Here is a 22,624-nt window from a genome sequence, read left to right on the forward strand (position 1 = left end):
TCGTCCGAAATAAAATGAGGATGATACCTCGGATTCCACCTGATGTTACAACCACACAGTTACTTGACCATGATATTGGGATCTTTGATAACTAGATGTTAGGCGGGTGGATTCCTGCTTGAATGCATCGATGGCTTAATTAAAATGATAATGGATTTGGATATTTGATCTGGGTTGGTCGGAAGGCCTTATTGTGCACTAACCGTCTGCGTGGGAAAAATTATGGGTACTCGACGTCGTGGTATCAGTCGAAGCTCTTCAGACATCAGCAATGGAGCGGCGCGCGCCCGAGTGGTCCTGAGATGCATCGTGCTTGTATTAAGGGGTGCTAGGACTGACATTGGCCGCGCACGCATCATGCAGGAGCGCAGAGTTCAAGGTGGCCCACGAACCCTTTGTGCTTAGGATTTAGACCGGCGGGCTGGCCTCTCTGTTGAGCTTAGGCGGGGCTACGATGTGTCGATACTCCGAGGCCGGGCATGACCCAGAAAAGTGTGTCCGGCCAGAGTGTTATCGAGCGTGATGGGGAATATGTTGTGCACCCCTACAGGGAAGAAATGAACTATTCGGATAGCCGTGTCCACAGTTACAGGATGACTTGGAGTTGTGCCCTGATCTTATACAACTACAGCTGTTACTTAACTGGAATTAGTTGCCCCGGGATTGCTTCCTCTCAGGGAGTGGAGGGAGAATTTCTGGGCGTGAACTCATATTAATATTGCTGCAACAATATGACTATTATATCTTTTACCTGTCCTACTCTCGTCTATTGATGCAAGACCCTTGAAGATGCTAGGCTTCGATAGGACTAGGCCTTCTATCTCTATTCTCGGATTGTTGTAGTCAGTCCACATATAAACCCCTTCCTTTGATACTGATGCATACTTAGCATAGTTCTGATATAAGTCTTGCGAGTACTTTTGATGAGTACTCACCCTTTCTTTGCTCCCCCTTTGTAGCCTTGATCCGTTGTTGCGACCAGATATTGGAGCCGAGGAGATGGAGTATCCCGCCGACGACGACTGCTACCCCGATGTTCCCTACTATTACATGGAGGCCACAGAAGACCAAGAGTAGTTAGGAGGTTCCCACGCAGGAGACCTCGCCTCGTTCGATCGTGTATCTTTTGTGCTAGCCTTCTCTAAGGCACCCCTTGTTTAATGTCTGTACTCAGATATTATTGCCTCCGCTGACTCGTGTGTTTATCGAGCTTCTGTATTCTAGCCCTCGAGGCCCCTGGCTTGTAATTTGAAGCTTGCATGTTTTATTTGTGTCTAGAGTTGTGTTGTGATATCTTCCCATGAGTCCTTGAGTTTGATCGTACACATTTGCATGTATGATTAGCGTACGATTAAATCGAGGGCGTCACAGGCGCATAGGCGGCGGCATCCTATGAGGCGACGCGGTTGGGGACGAGGGCTTTGGGTGGCCGCGGTGCACTGCGGGACACTGCTGCTGTGGCGACGATGGGGCGATCCGGGCCTGGGTGGGCCGGATCTGGGCCTCGCAGGCCCTACGTCTTGAGGTGGGAGGAGAGTTGGTTGTGGGTGGTGGCTAGGGTTGGCTTGACACAGTAATCGAGGGGGATTAGGGTTGGGTGTCGATTTAAAGACAAGGGTCTAGGGTTATCTGATTTCACTCTGATTCAGACCGTAGGATCGCGATCCGACAGCTCCGATCGAAGGGGGTTTGCTATATGTGGAAGTGGCTACGCACAGAGGGTGTTGGGCTAAGATGAGAGGGAGATTGCGGCCCCGCAACAAGATTTTTAAACACCGCAAAACGTCCGATGATACACCGATGACGGTGCCACTACAGTCGATTGTTCGGGTGTCAAACAGACTCCGATTACAATGAAACATGGCAGGCAGCCTACCTACATTAAAATAAGACCGCCAAGTTTGTACCCAATCCGAGAATGTTTTATACACACTTTTAGAAACAAGATTTTTAATGGTGTCGCGGGCACATGCGTGTGTGCTTGGTCTCGAAGCGGTCAATGACAAAACAAAGAGAACAGACAACTATTAACGGATGCAAGTTTTGAAAACTGGTGGCCGTGGAGTGTCGATGCAATGCAGATGATGCGATAATGAATGCGACAAACAAACGAATCACACGACGAGAACGGAATAAAAGGGGAATCTTCTGGAGCATCGGAATCGTGCTGTCACAACTATATCCACCTTGGACAAATAAATAGTAGTATATATGCGCTCGTTGAAGTGAATGACCATGCAGTCCGACAAATTCACATGTCATCCATAACCACATGAGGGATAGACAGCATCAACACATGCATGTGGCCCCAAACACACACATATATATGTATGAAAGCAGTGTGCTATGTTTTCCAATACCAAACGCACAACTTTCTCACATATGTGTCTCACAAACGAGATAGTCCATTGTTTTGAAGGTTCACGACGCATAGTATGGCCCCACCCAAACTTCGCCAGTGGGAGAGATTTAGTGTGTACGCCTGTGTTCGAATTTTTGTCAGGAATCTCAAAGCATGTCAACTACATACATTAGCATACCAACAAGAAAAATCCACCTTGGTCAAATTAACATCTCTTTACTCACATCGGTCAAAGTGACAATCCACGTGAGCATGGATGTTAGTGATGCTGATAACCATGTGAGAGGGTGTTTGACACAAAACAACGACTCCATGAGGCACAAGCATATATTTGTGAACCCACCCCAATTTTTGAGATGGTGGGATGGGTTCATGGGTATGCATGAGCTAAAACTATCTGTTGGCATATCGTAACGCATACCAAAAATGATCCACCTCGGTCAAAATCATAATAGGTCACAAGTGAGTGAACACATGGGCCCCATAGATGGACGTGCCACCGATGACCATGTATGTGAGGGAGCCACTGAGGACCACCACCAGTTATATGTGACCCAAGCATATGTATGGTTGTGTTTTTTGGTTACAAAAATGCCCACTTCACGACTTTGATGCGATGCCTGCTTCACAAATTGGAAAGTCCCCACACTAAAGTTAACTACATGCAACATGTCTCCTCCCACTCCCTTAGCTTTGATACTTTGGTGTGGCAACTGCCTCACCAAACATGCAATCCAACACACACACGCTCATGCCATGTAGTGCTCCACAACCCCCCTCCACCCACCACCACCACCCAACCCACCACTTCAAGGTGTGTCAAACTATCTTTATGTAGTAAATAGAGGACATATGAGTCTGTGTTAAAATTAGAAAAAGTTCATATATAATTTGAAAAAATTAAACATCAATTGAGTTCCTAGGCATTCATTGGGAAATCATATGTGCCATAAAATGGGCTTCACGCTTAGACCCAATGCAATAAATGGTAAGAAATATCAAAAATCTTGGCATCGTAGAAAACATTGAAAATCTTGGGTTCTAGACAGCCCACACACACACATTGGAGATAGTCATTTTTAAATTAAAGTAAATCCAAAACTCAGGTGAAATTCATGAAACTTGGCATTTTGTTTCATGACACACATACACACACACACACACACACACACACACACACACACATATATATATATATATATGACATCAATATGCTGTGATATTTTTTGGCGAAATTCGAGACAAGTTTTTGATATACTTTTCCTACAAACGGGGCCTTATTAAAGGGTGGGACATACAATTGTCATGTTACCATCACAAACGATTAAAGTATTCACGTCGTGTGTGTTAGCCCAACAATTTATTACATATAGGCCCACATGGCGTGCTAGCGGATGTGAGTTGATGGAACGCATGCAAGCAGTTCGCTGCTCAGGCTCCTAGGGAGGCGTGCGAGCAGGTGTGTAAATTGATGGGATGAGTGCATGGATGGCGCAAGGTTGGCCCACTAGGATACGTGAGAGTAGGTGTGTGAATTGATGGGAGGCGTGTGAGCATTCCTGTGCACAGGCTCACCTCGAGACGTGCGAGCAGTGGTGTGAAGTAAGGGGAGGCATGCGAGAAGATCGTTTCGCACGCTCACCGAGAGGTGAGCCATTCCTCCTAGCTCCATATTAATTGCCTCCCACCTAGATCCATATTATCTGCCTCCCGCCTAGCCTCCCAACCACTTCATATTAATCGTGCATGTGCTGCTGGTTATAATACTCGCCCGCACTCCCGACTCTCGCCGCACACCACCTTCATCCTCGTCATCATTCCCACTCATAAACGCTCTCCGAAGTGTATCACATGGCGACCAAGTGCGCCATCGGCGGGAGTGGTGATGCGGGGTTTCAAGCTGGGGCCGAAAAACCAACTAAGCATCTCTTGATGCTAGGTGACGAGGTTGCCCTCCCCGCTGATGAGGTCTCGGGCGGATAGAAGCGTGGCCACGACGTCGCAAGCCCCATCGTCCCTCCCTAGCAGGAGACGGTGCTGCATGGAGACTACTACGGAAACTCTTTGATGACTACTCCAGCGACAACGACTCCGACGACGACGGAGAACTGGTGAGGCATGCTAATAATCAGTGTAACGTTATAGTGATTTAATGGTTGATTGTACAAATGATCATGTTGCTAATAATCCATCTATGATTAATGATTGTCCTAATAATTCGTAGAAAGATTTTATAATCGATATGAATAGCCTAGATAGATGGTTACATATACCCCATCTGTAAATAAATAATGTATAAGAGCATTTAGATCACTAGTTTAGTGATATAGGGAGTGGTGCTTGAAAGTTACTACTCCTAGTTTCTTTGAGAATAATCAGTCCGTGCATTTATAGTCATTAGTTAATAATCTTTTCTTGCACTATAAGTTGTTTGTGATAGAATTTTATGCATTTCATTTATCAATGTCATGATTTTTTAATTATATGTATATGTGCTATCAATGACATCTTGAGAGCATCTCCATTAGCTTGTCTATATGGACGTCTATACTTGTTTTCCACGACGTGAGCCCAAAACAGGCGTCGAGCAGCTTGTCTATATGGTCGTTCAAACGAGCACATCTTATAAATCGACCTCGACAATGTCCATGCCAGGACGATGTGAAGGTGTTGTCCAAACTCAATTGCAGCCGCAATTTCTCCCTCTCCCCAACGGTAGCCCACTGGTCATGGTCCTTGTATATAGACGTTATGATGTAAAACTGGACGTGTATATGAGGGAATCTTTTTAGACCATTGTCTATATGAATATATATACATCCAAATATACACATGCTATTGGAGATGTTGTCATAATGATAAATATTAACAAAGGAGGTACAAGAAACAAAAGCTCAGGGCGCTCTATACGGGAAAGCATAATCATCGTGTCAGAACCTCGAGTGGGGGTTTCGAATGCCCGTTCTACGCCCAAAGAGGACGAGCCATTTTCTCCTTTAGGCAGAAGTATTCTCGGAGGGTGGCGCACGCCGCGTACACGGAATACCTGGAGGAAGTTTACGTTGTTGGTGGATACGATCAGGATTGAGTTATATGTACATGTCCAGCACTAGCCTAGCTATCTAGTTTGTGCGTCTTATATGTATGCTTAAGTATATTTCTTATGTCTTGATCCAGGTGTTGGTGAGATTTTGATTTATGAACTAGTAGTACATAGAGCAATGTAATTGCAGTCCTGGCTTCTTCCAATGCATAGGTGCTTAGATGAGGTCCTAAGTCCATTAATAGTTCATCAAGAGTCTTAGCAACTAAACTCCCCAACGCATTGGTGCTTAGCTTTTGGTTGCTAAGCTCCCTTCATTTAATTAGGTATAGACTCAGATTTGTCTTTCCACCTAGGTACAAATCACAGCAGTCCATACTGCACCACAGTGGCACTTCCCGCACACGGTTTTGTAAACATTGTTCTATAACAAATTTTTATCATTTCCTTTAGTACATCCCTTTCTTTGCAACAAAATGTATAGGATTTAAGTAGCAACATCGAAGAAATTCCATATTACTGAAGTAGCAACGTCGAAGTAATCGTTTAGGATTTAAGTAGCAACGTCGAAGTAATTATGTAGTATTTAAGCAACAAATTGTGATTTTATTCCGTGACTCTATCAAACCTGTTCCTACCTAGTAACTTCTAATTAACAATACATCATTCTTCTACCTTGTTTTAACTAGATAATCTATATCCTGCTACTCCTCCACTCCTATCAGAAAGCACCATATTTACCTAATTTTTTTCTTCCATTTGTGATACAATCAGTGAACTGGCATCGTATGTGAGTCGTATTTTGGCAATACCATTTTGATTTAAATATGCAATGGACGATTGATAACTGCACCTTAAGATGTAATCGACTTGATTTAATTACTATTCTGGCTTGTGTTTCCCTTCCCGATCTCATCGCAAACGAACTATATTCTGCAACCAACAACGATCATTCACATCGTCACACCCCCTGCTTAGTGTTGAACGTCTGCACTATTTTAAGTCATTGCACACAATTTGTTTTTGCCAACCGTTTACCATTTAACGCCCATAGTACTAGGAGATTCTCTTCCAGCCGACGCGTGCCCAACCTAGTCGCGCGGGGAAGATTTGTGCGGTTGCATGCGGGAACTTGCGCGGTTGCGCAGAAACGGGCTCATCAACAATACGTTGGCGGCACTTCTAGTCGCCGCATGGCCAGACAAACTGTGTATTCACGCTCTCGTCAATCTTACACAACAATCCTCCATCGGGAACACGGTGACAAGACGTTCCAATTACTGTTCGTCCATCCCCCATTTACTCCATTGCTCATTAATCTATTGTCTCTCTTCAACCTTTCCCAACAATGTAAGAAACACACCCACGACTCCAATACACACAGAATATCCTGCGACTACCGACTACCTGTGGCAGTTCACCATTCGTGCCTACGTGCAGCCACGTAAGGTTCAATAACCTCACAGTGGTGTAAACCAATGACCCGGTCTGGGAGCACAAACCCATCCACCCCATGGAGCAGTTACTTTGCTTTGACAAGTACAAAGTGGTCGGCTTCGACATCGAGTACACCGGCGGTCATGCCAGGCATCATCAGAAGGTTGTCGTCATCCATCTACGCATGGGCCATGACATCCTTGTCTACCACTACTACTTGGGCACAAGGCCTTGCGAGCGTTTCACCATGTTTGTCAACGGCTGTGACTACATATTCGGTACGGTGGACACCACCAATGATGAAAAGGTGCTCAAGACCATGGGCTTGGCCTGCCGAAATCTTGTGTTCAACTAATGCCAGTGTAAGGACTCCCTGGTAGATGGTTGCTTGGGCGACAAGGAGAAGCATAAGGACTCCCTGGTAGACCTTGCCATGTCCATCATCGACCCCTACTATAGAGGCATGAATGATGTCTACAAGAAGAAGAAGGTTGCCTAGCACCGCACCTGGGTCCAAAGACTGTGTGAAGATCACGTCAAGTACGCGGCCAATGACGCATACGTAAGCTACAAGATGTGCAGGAGGATCATTGACATGAGGAAGTGCCTCCGTGTTGTGACGACTGGCACCCTTCATCACAAGAAGTGTAGATGAATGATTCAATGATCGTTACTTCTAGTTTATTATGCATGTATTTCAGGTGGGCAAATGTTCTCTATGGTCAGTAATATAATTGGATGCTTATTTAGGTTATGCAATCATGATGTTGTTCAGTAGACACAACAAATATGGTATGCAGACACAACAAATCACATTGCTTACGACTAAACAAAGGCACACGTCAGTGACGATTTCAACAATCACACACAATTGGGTGTGAGCAAGTGTTTGTCCACAACAGACACACTTATTATTAGGATTGGTCTATATTTTTATTGATCTTTCCACACAATTCTGATTCATAACCTGTTTGTCGGGTATCCCACACATCTTGTTATGCCGAGTCGTTTGTGTTACTTTTGATCATCGCACATAGTTCATTCGAGCAACGTGTTTGCTGGGTATCACACACAATTTCAGACGCCTAACTAGTTGTTTTATTTTGCCTCATCACAAATAGTTCATATGGATGAACTGTAGGTCGTACATCACACACACCATTATTTGGTTAAGCATTTGCGTAATTCTGGCTCATCGCAAGCAGTTCGTCTGGAACAACTATATGCCACGTATCACACACATAATTGTTTTCTGAAGCCTATTTGATTTGTCCACCATCGCACAAAGTTCATGTCATTGGCAACGGAGCTTGAACTATACCCTTTGCAGTTCATGCATCGCACACAGTTTCGTCAAATGTTCTCTGATTAATGTGTCATCTTTGGACGAGCATGCAGTAGTGCTTGTTGGTTTACTTGGTGCAAGATATTACGTTCAGATCCTTGATCACCATTACACCTATGATGTTGAACATGTTGATGAGGTGTGAGTAGTTACTATTGTTCCTGAGGACATGGGAGAAGTCGTGTTATCAGTATTCATGTGAAGTCGGTATTTGTTCAATATATGGATGATGTGTATGTTGTTGCTTCTCTTAGTGGTGTCGTGTGAACGTCGACTACATGGCACTTCACCATGTTATGGGCCTAAGGGAAGGCATTGTTGAAAAATAAGTAGATGATTGGTTGTGAGAGTTATAGAAACATAAACCCTAGTTTATGCATTGCTTCATAAGGGGTTGATTTCGATCCACACGTTTTGTGTTATGGTTAGATTTATCTTAATTCTTTTTCGTAGTTGCGGATGCTTGTGAGAGGGGGTAATCATAAGTGGGTTGCTTGTTCAAGTAAGAACAATAGCTTAGAACCGATCCACCCACACATGAATTTATTAAATTAACGAACGCGAATAAACTCAACATGATGAACATGACTAGACACAAATTCTCATGTGTCATCGGGAGCGCTTGCTTCATATAAGAGTACTTTCAGACTTGTCCTTTGCTGTAAAAATGAGTGTGCCATCTTTATGCACACTTGTTCCTATTTTTACTTGTCACTTGTTACGTATTACCTTTCTATAAAACTATCCATCACTGTTACTCACACTACTTGCAGAGAATACCTTGCGAAAAGTGCTAATCATTACCTTCTGCTCCACGTTGGGTTCGACACTCTTACTTATCGAAAGGACTATTATTCATCATATGTACTTGTGGGTCATCACATACTCGTAGTGTCCGGACGGCCTTTTGTTTGATTCGACGAGATCTTAACAAAGGAGGAGATACACCATTAAGGGATAAAATATAAGTTTACGGGTGAAAATCTTATTGATTGGCGTGACGGGCAACTACTATAAACAGAAGCGGTTAGATGGAGAAAATTCTAGCCATATTAATGCTTCCATGAGAGAAGACGATTCTTAGTACGAGTGTGCCCTCTCATACTAACGACGTACCAGGTGGTGCTGCCTCCCTTTGGTCTACTTTTTTATCTCCATGGCTTTGGGTCGTGAATCGAAGCACTTGAGATATCAAAAACTTCATCAAAACTAAGTATCTTAGCCTCTAGAAGGGATCGGGAGGGAGAATCAAGAAAATGGGCCCGCCACACCATTTTCTCGATCAAGGAGACTCCAACGTCAACCATCGTCATCATCATCCTCTTATTCATCTAATTTGGTCCAAACCCTAGGGGATTACCGAGGGCCACCATTAGCTACGTCCATAGGGAGACCCTTAATCACCCATGTCGTAACCTATTCTAGGGGAGGAATGATGATGGCGTATGTGATATGTGACGGTTTCATGCATACATGTACATATTTTCATGGTACTGCCCCCTTATAGAAACATACATAATGTTGGGGAACGTTGCAAGGGAAACAACAAAATTCCTACGCACACGAAGACCTATCATGGTGATGATCATCTACGAGAGGGAGATTGGATCCACATACCCTTGTAAATCGCTAAGCGGAAGCGTTAATAAACGTGGTTGATGTAGTGGTACGTCTTCACGATTCATCCCACGAACCGATCCATGATCCGTCCCACGATCAATCCCGATCAAGTGTCGAATGGACGGCAGCTCCGCGTTCTGCACACGTACAGCTCGATGACGATCTCCACCTTCTTGATACAGAAAGAGGGGCGGAGAGGTAGATGAGTTCTCCAGCACGGCGGCTGGTGGTGGTGGTGATGATGCTATTCCAGCAGGGCTTCGCCTAAGCACCGCTGAAACTAGAGGAGAAACATATCTAGAGAGAGAGGGCAACACGTGGTTGTTTTCTGTTGTGTCTAAAACCCTCAAAACCCTTAGTATATATAGGAGGAGAGGAGGAAGAGGGCTGTGCCCTAGGGCAGACCTTTCTTCCCTTGCGCAAGGAAGAGATGAGAGGAGTCCTACTATAATCCTATTTGGAGTAGGATTCCTCCTTCCCACTTGGAAACTCTTTCCACCTTGTGTTTGTTTCCTTCTCAAACCTTATGGGCCTTAATGGGAACTTATTTCAGCCCACTAGGGGCTGGTTTATCTCTTCCCACATCCCATGAAGCCCCTTGGGGCGCAACACCCCTCCCGATGGTCCCCGGCACCCCTCCCGGCACTCCCGGTACACTACCGATGAGCCCAAAACTATTTCGGTGACCAAAACAGGACTTTCTATATATCATTCTTTACCTGTGGACCATTCCGGAGCTCCTCGTGATATCCGCAATCTCATCCGGGACTCCAAACAACCTTTGGTCACCAACACCTATAACTCAACTATACGGAAACGTCACCAATCCTTAAGTGTGGAGACCCTGCGGGTCCGAGAACTATGCAGACATCACCTGAGACGTTCTCCGGTCAATAACCAATAGCGGAACCAGGATGTCCATATTGGCTCCTAGATATTCTACGAAGATCTCTATCAGTTGAACCTCTATGTCAAGGATTCAGTTAATCTCGTATGTTGTTCCCTTTGTCCTTCTCTATGTTACTTGCCCGAGATTCGATCGTCGGTATCTCCATACCTAGTTCAATCTCGTAACCGGCAAGTCTATTTACTCATTCCGTAATACAAGATCTCGTAACTAACTCCTTAGTCACATTGCTTGCAAGGCTTGTTGTGATGTTTTATTACCAAGTGGGCCCCGAGATACCTCTCCGTCATACGGAGTGACAAATCCGACTCTCGATTCATGCCAACACAACAGACAGCTTCGGAGATACTTGTAGAGCACCTTTATAGCCACCCAGTTACGTTGTGGCGTTTGATACACACAAGGTATTACTCTGTTGTCCGGGAGTTGCATGATCTCGTGGTCATAGGAGTAGATACATTGACATGTAGAAAATAGTAGCAATAAACTCACACGATCATATGCTACGTTTATACTTTTGGTCTTGTCCATCACATCATTCTCCTAATAATGTGATCCTGTTATCAAGTGACAACACTTCTCTATGGCTAGGAAACCTTAACCATCTTTGATCAACGAGCTAGTCAATGAGAGGCTTACTAGGGACAGTGTTTTGTCTATGTATCCACACATTTATTTGAGTTTCCAATCATTACAATTATAGCATGGATAATAAACGATTATCATGAACAAGTAAATATAATAATAACCAATTTATTATTGCCTCTAGGGCATATTTCCAACACATAATATTTTATTTATTTAACCTATACTATGCATTTCCATATGTTATGTTAGAAACATACTAGTGGGCAATGTAGACTCTGTGTGAATGCCATAGCCCTATTGATCTCATCTCTCAAGTTACATCCATAAAAAAGCCATAATTATTTCATCCTTAGTAATAAAAAAATCACTTTATGTGTTGGTACAAAATTCACTAAACGCAATGCTAAAACTTTGAAGAAAACACTAAATGCTCGGTTAATCCCGATTATGACACCCAGGACCGCCTATCAAGGATCACGTGGCAAAGGGCTACGATGACTAATGCCCATTTGGTTGGATGTGGGGCCCGACTGTAAGCGGTATATCTTCTCTTTCTGACTGGTCCCCCTCTCCCTGATTCTCTCTCTCTCTCTTGTTCAGGAGAAGGACTAGAACCTTGAGTTTATGTCGTACACATGAGAGATTCACACACAGAGAATGCGTCAGCGAGCTACGGGCTAGGCCCTTGGCTAGATCCAAGACACTAGCAAGCCTTTTCCACCACCTTCCTTAACTAACTAGTAATAGGGACCTCACTCAGATAATGAGGAGGTGATCACATCACTAATTGATGGATTTTCTTCTTCATTTGCTTCTGTTGTCTTTGAAGACTGTTATTTTATGTCTCTTGATTTCACCCACGTGGTCTATGAACACTGTAATAGAGAGAGAAAATTGGTCGCTCATGAACTAGCTAGATTTTACTCCGAACTTCTGGTTAGAATCCGCACCTGAGGCAGTAATTCCTTTTATTATAAATGATGCCACTATCGTCATGAATGAATAAAGGAGGAGATGATTGTCAACAAAAACTAGTAATAGGGACCTCCTCACCCACCTTACCCAGGTGTCAGCACAAGCCCCACCCTGTACGGGCTCCTCTGGTTACATCACACCTCCTTGTCTCATCGAGTAGCCCACCAGTCCCAAAAGTGTCTTGGGAGCAACTAGTTGACGATCACACTGATGACCCAAAAATATAGGGGATCAATCGTAGTCCTTTCGATAAGTAAGAGTGTCGAAACTACCGAGGAGCAGAAGGCTCTGATAAACGGTTTTTAGCAAGGTAATAACTGCAAGCACTGAAAGTAGCGGTAACAAGTGATGTTGTAGCGAGGTGAAACATAGCAGGTGAACAGTAACAAGTAACAAGTAGTAGCAACGGTGCAGCAAAGTAGCCCAATCCCCTTTTGTAGCAAGGGACAAGCCTGAACAAAGTCTTATAAGAGGAAAAACGCTCCCGAGGACACACGGGAATTTTTGTCATGCTAGTTTCATCATGTTCATATGATTCGCGTTCGCTACTTTGATAGTTTGATATGTGGGTGGACCGGCGCTTGGGTACTGACCTTACTTGGACAAGCATCCCACTTATGATTAACCCCTCTCGCAAGCATCCGCAACTACGAAAGAAGAATTAAGACAACGTCTAACCATAGCATTAAACTAGTGGATCCAAATCAGCCCCTTACGAAGCAACGCATAGACTCGGGTTTAAGCTTCTGTCACTCTAGCAACCAATCATCTACTTACTACTTCCCAATGCCTTCCTCTAGGCCCAAATATGGTGAAGTGTTACATAGTCGACGTTCACATAACATCACTAGAGGAAAAACAACATACAACATATCAAAATACCGAACGAATACCAAATTCACATGACTATTATTAGCATGACTTATCCCATCTCCTGAGGAACAAAAGTAACTACTCACAAATAATAATCATAATCATGATCGGAGGTGTAATGAGTAGCATCAAGGATCTGAACATAAACTCTCCCACCAAGTAATCCAACTAGCATCAACTACAAAGAGTAATCAACACTACTAGCAACCTTACAAGTACCAATCGGAGTCGCGAGACGGAGATTGGTTACAAGAGATGAACTAGGGTTTGGAGAGGAGATGGTGCTGATGAAGATGTTGATGGAGATGACTCCCCTCCAACGAGAGGAGTGTTGGTGATGACGATGGCGACGATTTCCCCCTCCGAGAGGGAAGTTTCCCCGGCAGGATCGTCCTGCCGGAGCTCTAGATTCGTTCTGCTCAAGTTCCGCCTCGTGGCTCGGAGAATCCACGAAAAAGATCCACCCTGATTTTTTTCCGGACGAAACCCTTCATATAGCAAAAGAGGGGGGCCAGTGGGCCACCAGGGTGCCCACAAGCCTTGTTGCCGCGACCATTGGGGTAGGCCGCAGCCACCTGGTTTTGGGCCCCTGGCAGCTCCCCTCTGGCACTTCTTTTGCCCAATTTTTTTATATATTCCCAAAAAATTTCACATTGATTTTCAGGGCATTTGGAGTTGCGCGAAATAGAGGACTCAGACTTGCTCCTTTTCCAGTCCAGAATTCCAGCTGCCGGTATTCTCCCTCTTCAAATAAACCTTGCAAAATAAGAGAGAAAAGGCATAAGTATGGTACCACAAAGTATAATAACAGTCCATAAAGCGATAAATATCAACATGAAAGCATGATGCAAAATGGACGTATCGACTCCCCTAAGCTTAGACCTTGCTTGTCCAGTCCAGAATTCCAGCTGCCGGTATTCTCCCTCAAGCGAAAAACAAGATCCATAAAAATGTCCACATGTTTAAGGATGAAGATGTCGATAAAACATAATACGGACATGAGGGCATCATGATCACACATAGAACCGCAATACATCATAAAGATTCTTGTGGGAAAGCAACAATTCCTTCACAAAGCAAAGTATGAAACAAAAACCTTACCGAGAAGTAGCCAACAACAGTCCATAGTCATTGAAGCAATTGCAATTTATCATGTCATCAGAAAGAGTCAAATAAGAGCTTGTAAAGCAAATCCACATACTCAATCATCTCTTTTGTTTTCCACAATTGTTACAACTCACGTGGTACTCATGGCATCAAAGTTTCAGTTGGACACAGAGAAAGATAGGGGCTTATAATTTTGCCTCCCAACCATTTACCTCAAGGGTAAAGTCAACAATAATAAAGCATAAGTACTCATCTCCAAGTTGATATATGAATATAGATCTTTCCCAAGCATATGATGTTCACCAAGATGAAGACGGAATACGGAATTGGTGTTGATCACCAAGACTTTCACACGGACAAAAGTGAAGGTACAAGATAGGCCCTTCGCAGAGGGAAGCAGAGGTTGTCATGCGCTTTTGAGGTTTCGATGCGTGTCCTCTTAGTGCAGAGGAACGTCACTTTATATTGCCTCCTGTGATAAAGAACTTTATTATGCAGTCTGTCGCTTTTATGTCTTCCTCATCACAGGTTCATATAAAGCTTATTTTCCACACACTAATAGATCATACATATTAGAGAGAAATTTTTATTGCTTGCACCGATGACAACTTACTTGAGGGATCTTATTCAATCCATAGGTAGGTATGGTGGACACTCATGGCAAAACTGGGTTGAAGGTTTATGGATGCACAAGAAGTATCTCTACTTGGTGCGGGAGTTTTGGCTAATATGAAGTGGAAGCAATCGTCACATGCCAAGGGATATCTAATCATATAACATTGTTTGGAACTAAGCAAACACAATTCATTATGTTGTGTTCCTTGTCCAACATCTACTTCTAAGCATGTAATAGTTTGGTGAGTGCTCACAATTGTAAAAAGTGTCTAAGATGGTATATTTATATGTGAACCTCTCTTTCCTTATTACTTCTTATTAATTGCAACAATGAGTGGGGTCTATGTTGGTATATTCTCAACAAGTTTCAATCATCATACTTGTTATATGTGAAGCTATCACTTTCCATAAGATCATCTCATGATCTTTCATGCTATGGTTCTTTTCATACTTTTGATCACGGCACAAAACAAAGCCCTTGACTAAGATACTCTTTATTATATAGCTCGGAAGCTCGAATACATCGGGGGGACACAAGGCAAAAGACTCAAACTAAACAGTGAAGACTTATTCCACTAAGAGGAGAAAGTAAAAACTAAAAAACAAATAACTAAAACAAAGGTAAAAGCAAAAGATATAAAGGAGATACGATACGAGGTCAACTCCCCCAAGCTTGGCATAAGCCAAGGGAGTTACCCATACGAATGCTTAGTTGTCTTCCTTTGGTGGTGATGGTGGTGGAGTTGTTGAAGCCGTCTTGAGCTTGTCTAATTTCCACTTGAGCATAAAGTCCTGGTCCCTCAGATCATCATTTTCCTCCTCAAGCATCAACACTCTATGGCAAAGTTCCTTCTTACTCTCCTTCAAGAAACGAGAAGGGATAAACAAGGTCTTAGGCTTCTTCCTTTGGTCAGGGAGGCTTGACTTCTTGAACTCCACATGAGTGCGTCCAGGTTGAGGTAGAGGAGCCTCCTCTTCATCGGAACTTGTTTGTTCCTTCCCTTGGGATCATAGTCCTCTTCCTCGTTAGTGGTCCAGCCATATGGTTCCAAGTCCCCATAGACCTTGGGGTTGGCAAGGTAATCAGCCACATAGCTCCCCCCCTCTGAATCCTGAGAACACATCTTGACCTAGATCTGCGCCAGAAAACAGGCTCAAAACGAAAATAGAGGAAAACTGCGCGACACGGAGATCAATACCCTCGGGCGTATATATAATGATTTTTTCTGGATCAGAAGGAGTGCTCCGCAAGAAAACGGAGTCCGGGAGGCACACGAGGTTCCCACAAGCCCTGTTGCCGCGACCAGGGGGGAGGCCGCGGCAACCAAGCTTGTGGCCGCCTCGTGCTCTCTTCGGATTGCTTTTTATTTTTCTATTTTACCATAAATTCCAAAACGGAGAAAATTTCCTATTGGAAAAGTTTCGGAGTCCAGTTACTTACCGAAACACATACCTCTTCGCTTTCAGGGTCTGAAACAGGCTGATAAACATCCCTTATGTACTCCTCTGGAGTTATGATATTGATGATATTGGTCTCAACATTTATGGGAGTACCAGAGATATAATGGTTGATTCTTTGCCCATTTACCACTGTAGGAAAATTACATTCCGTGTTACTCATTTCGATGGCACCGGGATGATATACTTCCTCGACAACGTAGGGACCTTCCCATTTAGAATTGTATAGCAGGACATAATCACCTACTTTGAACTCTCGTTTTTGTATTCTTTTATCGTGCCATCTCTTTACCTTTTCCTTGAACAACTTGGCATTCTCATATGCCTGGGCCCTCCATTCATCTAATGAGCTGATATGAAACAACCGCTTCTCACCGGAAAGTTTGAAATCGAAGTTGAGCTCTTTGATTGCCTAATAAGCTTTGTGTTCCAGCTCAAGAGGTAAATGAAAGGCCTTACCATAAACCATTTTATACGGCGACATGCCCATGGGATTCTTATAAGCAGTCCTATAAGCCCATATTGCATCGTCAAGTTTGCTAGACCAATTCTTTCGAGATCTATTGACAGTCTTTTGTAAGATCAATTTGATCTCCCTATTACTCAACTCGACTTGAACACTAGACTGAGGATGATAAGGAGATGCAACTCTAGGGTTGACATCATACTTAGCAAGTATCTTGCGGAAAACACCATGAATGAAGTGTGAACCGCCATCAGTCATCAGATATCTAGGGACTCCAAATCTTGGGAAAATGACTTCTTTAAGCATCTTAATAGAGGTGTGGTGATCAGCATTTCTAGTGGGGATAGCTTCTACCCACTTAGTGATGTAATCCACAGCAACTAAGATGTGAGTATACCCATTGGAACTCGGGAAAGGTGCCATATAATCAAAGCCCCAGACATCAAATGGTTCAATGACAAGAGAATAGTTCATAGGCATTTCCTGACGCTTACTGATGTTCCCTATTCTTTGGCATTCGTCACAAGACAAGACGAACTTATGGGCATCCTTGAAGAGAGTGGGCCAATAGAAACCTGATTGCAATACATTATGAGCAGTTCTGTCTCCAGCATGGTGTCCTCCATAGGCCTCGGAATGACACTTCTGCAGGATCTGTCCCTGTTCATGTTCAGGCACACAACGTCTAATAACACCATCTACTCCTTCCTTATAAAGGTGAGGATCATCCCAAAATTAGTTTCTCAAATCAAAGAAGAATTTCTTCTTTTGCTGGTAGGTGAATCTGGGTGGTATGTATTTGGCTACGATATAGTTTGCGTAATCAGCATACCACGGTGCACTAAGTGAAGTACGGATGACATTCAATTGCTCATTAGGAAAGCTGTCATCAATAGGTCGTGGGTCATCAAGGACATTCTCTAGCCTAGACAAGTTATCTGCTACAGGGTTATCAGCACCCTTTCGGTCAACAACGTGCAAATAAAATTCCTGTAGCAGGAGAACCCATTTGATTAGCCTAGGCTTAGCGTCCTTCTTCTCCATAAGGTACCTAATAGCAGCATGATCAGAGTGAATAATGACTTTGGAGTCAACTATATAAGATCTGAACTTTTCACATGCAAACACGACTACTAAAAATTCCTTCTCCGTAGTAGCATAATTTCTTTGGGCATTGTCTAGAGTTTTAGTAGCGTAGTGAATAACATTCAACTTCTTGTCAACTCTTTGTCCTAGAACAACACCTACAGCATAATCACTAGCATCGCACATGATTTCAAAGGGCAAGTTCCAATCAGGTGGTTGAATAATAGGTGCGGTTATCAAGGCCTTCTTAAGTATTTCGAAAGCTTCCTCACAATCCTCATCAAAAACAAACGGAACATCCTTCTGCAAGAGGTTGGTAAGAGGCCTAGAAATCTTAGAGAAGTCTTTAATGAACCTTCTATAGAAACCAGCATGACCTAGGAAATTTCGTATACCTCTGATATCTATGGGGCAAGGCATTTTCTCAATTGTATCAACCTTAGCCTTATCAACTTCAATGCCTTTCTCAGAGATTTTGAGTCCTAAGACGATGCCTTCATTAACCATGAAGTGGCACTTCTCCCAGTTCAAGACGAGGTTGGTATCTTTGCATCTCTGTAGGACTCGATCAAGATTGCTGAGGCAATCATCAAAGGAAGAACCGTAAATGGAGAAATCATCCATGAAAACCTCAACAATCTTTTCACAAAAGTCAGAGAATATTGCCATCATAAACCTTTGAAAGGTGGGAGGTGCATTGCATAAGCCAAAAGGCATACGTCTATAAGCAAAGCTACCAAAGGGGCAGGTGAAAGTGGTTTTCTCCTGATCAGACTGTGCAACAGGTATTTGCGAGAAACCTGAATAACCTTCTATAAAGCAGAAGTGTGTGTGTTTAGATAGCCTTTCTAGCGTTTGGTCGATAAACGACAAAGGATAATGGTCCTTCCTGGTTGCCTTGTTCAGTTTACGGAAGTCTATCACCATCCTATAGCCAGTAATAATCCTCTGTGGGATTAGTTCATTCTTATCATTAGGAAAAACGGTGATACCTCCCTTCTTAGGTACGCAATGTACTGGACTTACCCAATCACTATGAGAAATCGAATAAATGATTCCTGCTTCCAGACGATTTAATATTTCTTTTCTTACGACCTCTTTCATCCTCGGATTTAATCTCCATTGATGATCAGCAACTGGCTTTGAATCAGGATCGGTTTTAATCTTGTGCTGACATAGAGTGGGACTAATACCCTTAAGATCATCAAGAGTATATCCAATAGCAGCACGGTGCTTCCTCAAAGTTTTTAATAACTTCTTCTCTTCGTGATTCGAGAGGTGAGCACTAATAATAAGAGGATATATCTCCTTCTCATCAAGATAAGCATACTTAAGAGTATCTGGTAATTGTTTTAGCTTGAACGCATGACCACCCTTTGGTGGGGGAGGATCCCCAAGCAATTCAACAAGCAGATTATTCTTGAGAATAGGATATTGTTCTAAAACAATTTTATCTATCTCAACTCTTTCATCCATATGCATATCATTTTCATGCTCAAGCAGATATTGCTCTAAAGGATCCGTAGGAGGTACGGCAATGGAAGCAAGAGTAATGATTTCATCCCTACCAAACGACTCGTTTTCATGAGGTTGTCTTCCAAACTTGGAGAAGTTAAATTCATGAGACACACCCTCGAAACTAAGAGTGACAGTCTGTTTAACGCAATCAATATGAGCATTGACGGTGTTGAGAAAGGGTCTAGCAAATATGATGGGACAAAAGCTATCTTGTGCAGTAGCAAGGACGAGGAAATCAGTAGGGTATTTCGTCTTACCACACAGGACTTCTACGTCTCTCACAATTCCCAGAGGGCAGATAGTGTCTCTATTAGCTAGCGTAATAGTGACATCAATGGGTTCTAACTCAGCAGGTGCAATCTCATCTTTGATTTCATCGTATAGGGACCAGGGTATTGCACTAACACTAGCACCCATATCACATAAACCATGATAACAGTGATCTCCTATGTTGACAGAAATAACGGGCAGGCCAACTACAGGTCCGTATTTGTCTTTCACGTGAGGTTTAGCAATTCTAGCGGAGTCGTCACAGAATTTGATAATATGCCCGTCTATGTCTTCGGTTAAGAGATCTTTGATAATAGCAACACTAGGTTCAACTCTAATTTCCTCAGGGGGTGCAAGTGGTCTAATGTAACCCCTACGTATCACAGTTGGAGCTTTAGAATAATCCTTTTTCCTAGCAGGGTAAGGTGGTTTCTCAGCGTAGGCACAAGGACCAATAGGATCACTAATGGCAATGACTTCTACAGTAGGATGATACTTAAACCACTTCTCTTTAGGAAGATCAACATGAGCAGCAAAAGATTCACATAGAGATGCTACTATCTCAGAGTCAAGTCCATACTTAGCGCTAAAATCTCTAGAAGTGTTTGTTTCAGCAAAAGATTTAACGCAATCAAACTGGAAATTCATACCTGACTCCTTACCTCCTTCAAGCTCCCAATCTTTAGAGTTACGTTTGATTATTTCCAATAATTCCAATTGTGGTCAATATCCTTCTTCATAAAATAACCGGTACAAGAAGTGTCAAGCATGGTACGATCTTCATGAGGAAGCCGAGCATAAAAGTTTTGAGTGATAATTTCTCTCAAGAGCTCATGATTGGGGCATGAATATAGCATCGATTTAAGCCTCCCCAAGCTTGAGCTATGCTTTCCCTGTCACGAGGCCAAAAGTTATAAATATAATTCCGATCACGATGTACTAAATGCATAGGATAAAACTTTTGATGAAATTCCAATTTCAACCGATTGTAGTCCCATGATCCAGTATCATCACATAGCCTATACCATGTCAACTACTTATCCTTCAAAGATAAAGGAAAGACTTTCTTATTTACCTCATCCTCGGGCAAACCTGAAGCTTAAATAAACCACAAACTTCATCTACATAGATTAGATGCAAGTCTGGATGTGATGATCCATCTCCCGTAAAAGGATTAGCCAGCAGTTTCTCAAGCATACCCGAAGGAATTTCATAAAAGATATTTTCCGTAGGTAACTCATGTTGAGGAGAAACTCCTCATGCCTCCGTTCATGGTGAAGATACCCTGAACAAATTCCTCAAAGGAACAGTTTCCATAGTGACAAGTGACAATAAATTTCAGCACAGTATATAAATGTTTCCTTACCAAATTCCACTTACCAAAGGCGCTTCACTCCCCGGCAATGGCGCCAGAAAAGAGTCTTGATGACCCACAAGTGTAGGGGATCAATCGTAGTCCTTTCGATAAGTAAGAGTGTCGAACCCAACGAGGAGCAGAAGGCTCTGATAAACGGTTTTCACCAAGGTAAAAATTGCAAGCATTGAAAGTAGCGGTAAGAAGTGATGGTGTAGTGAGGTGAAACGTAGCAGGTGAAAAGTAACAAGTAACAAGTAGTAGAAATGGTGCAGCAAAGTGGCCCAATCCCCTTTTGTATCAAGGGACAAGCCTGAACAAAGTCTTATAAGAGGAAAAACTCTCCCGAGGACACACGGGAATTTCTGTCATGCTAGTTTCATCATGTTCATATGATTCGCGTTCGTTACTTTGATAGTTTTATATGTGGGTGGACCGGCGCTTGGGTACTGCCCTTACTTGGACAAGCATCCCACTTATGATTAACCCCTCTCGCAAGCATCCGCAACAATGAAAGAAGAATTAAGACAATGTCTAACCATAGCATTAAACTAGTGGATCCAAGTCAGCCCCTTACGAAGCAACGCATAGACTAGCGATTAAGCTTCTGTCACTCTAGCAACCCATCATCTACTTACTACTCCCCAATGCCTTCCTATAGGACCAAATATGGTGAAGTGTTATGTAGTCGATGTTCACATAACACCACTAGAGGAAAAACAACATACAACATATCAAAATACCGAACGAATACCAAATTCACATGACTATTATTAGCATGACTTATCACATGTCCTCAGGAACAAAAGTAACTACTCACAAGGCATAATAATAATCATGATCAGAGGTGTACTGAGTAGCATCAAGGATCTGAACATAAACTCTTCCACCAAGTAATCCAACTAGCATCAACTACAAAGAGTAATCAACACTACTAGCAACCTTACAAGTACCAATCGGAGTCGCGAGACAGAGATTGGTTACAAGAGATGAACTAGGGTTTGGAGAGGAGATGGTGCTGATGAAGATGCTGATGGAGATGACTCCCCTCCGACGAGAGGAGTGTTGGTGATGACGATGGCGACGATTTCCCCCTCCGGAAGGGAAGTTTCCCCGGCAGGATCGTCCGGTCGGAGCTCTAGATTGGTTCTGCTGAAGTTCCGCCTTGTGGCGGCGGAGAATCCACGAAAAAGCTCCACCCTGATTTTTTCCGGATGAAACCCTTCATATAGCAAAAGAGGGGGCCAGTTGGCCACCAGGGTGCCCACAAGCCCTGTTGCCGTGGCCAGGGGGGTAGGCCGCGGCCACGAGGCTTGTGGGCCCCTGGTAGCTCCCCTCTGGCACTTCGTTCGCCCAATATTTTTTTTATATTGCAAAAAAATTCCACGTTGATTTTCAGGGCATTTGGAGTTGCGCAGAATAGAGGACTCAGACTTGCTCCTTTTCCAGTCCAGAATTCCAGCTGCCGGTATTCCCCCTCTTCAAATAAACCTTGCAAAATGAGAGAGAAAAGGCATAAGTATGGTACCACATAGTATAATAACAGTCCATAAAGCGATAAATATCAACATGAAAGCATGATGCAAAATGGACGTACCAC

This window comes from Hordeum vulgare, chromosome 7H (assembly GCF_904849725.1).
Source record: "Hordeum vulgare subsp. vulgare chromosome 7H, MorexV3_pseudomolecules_assembly, whole genome shotgun sequence".
NCBI lineage: Eukaryota > Viridiplantae > Streptophyta > Magnoliopsida > Poales > Poaceae > Hordeum > Hordeum vulgare.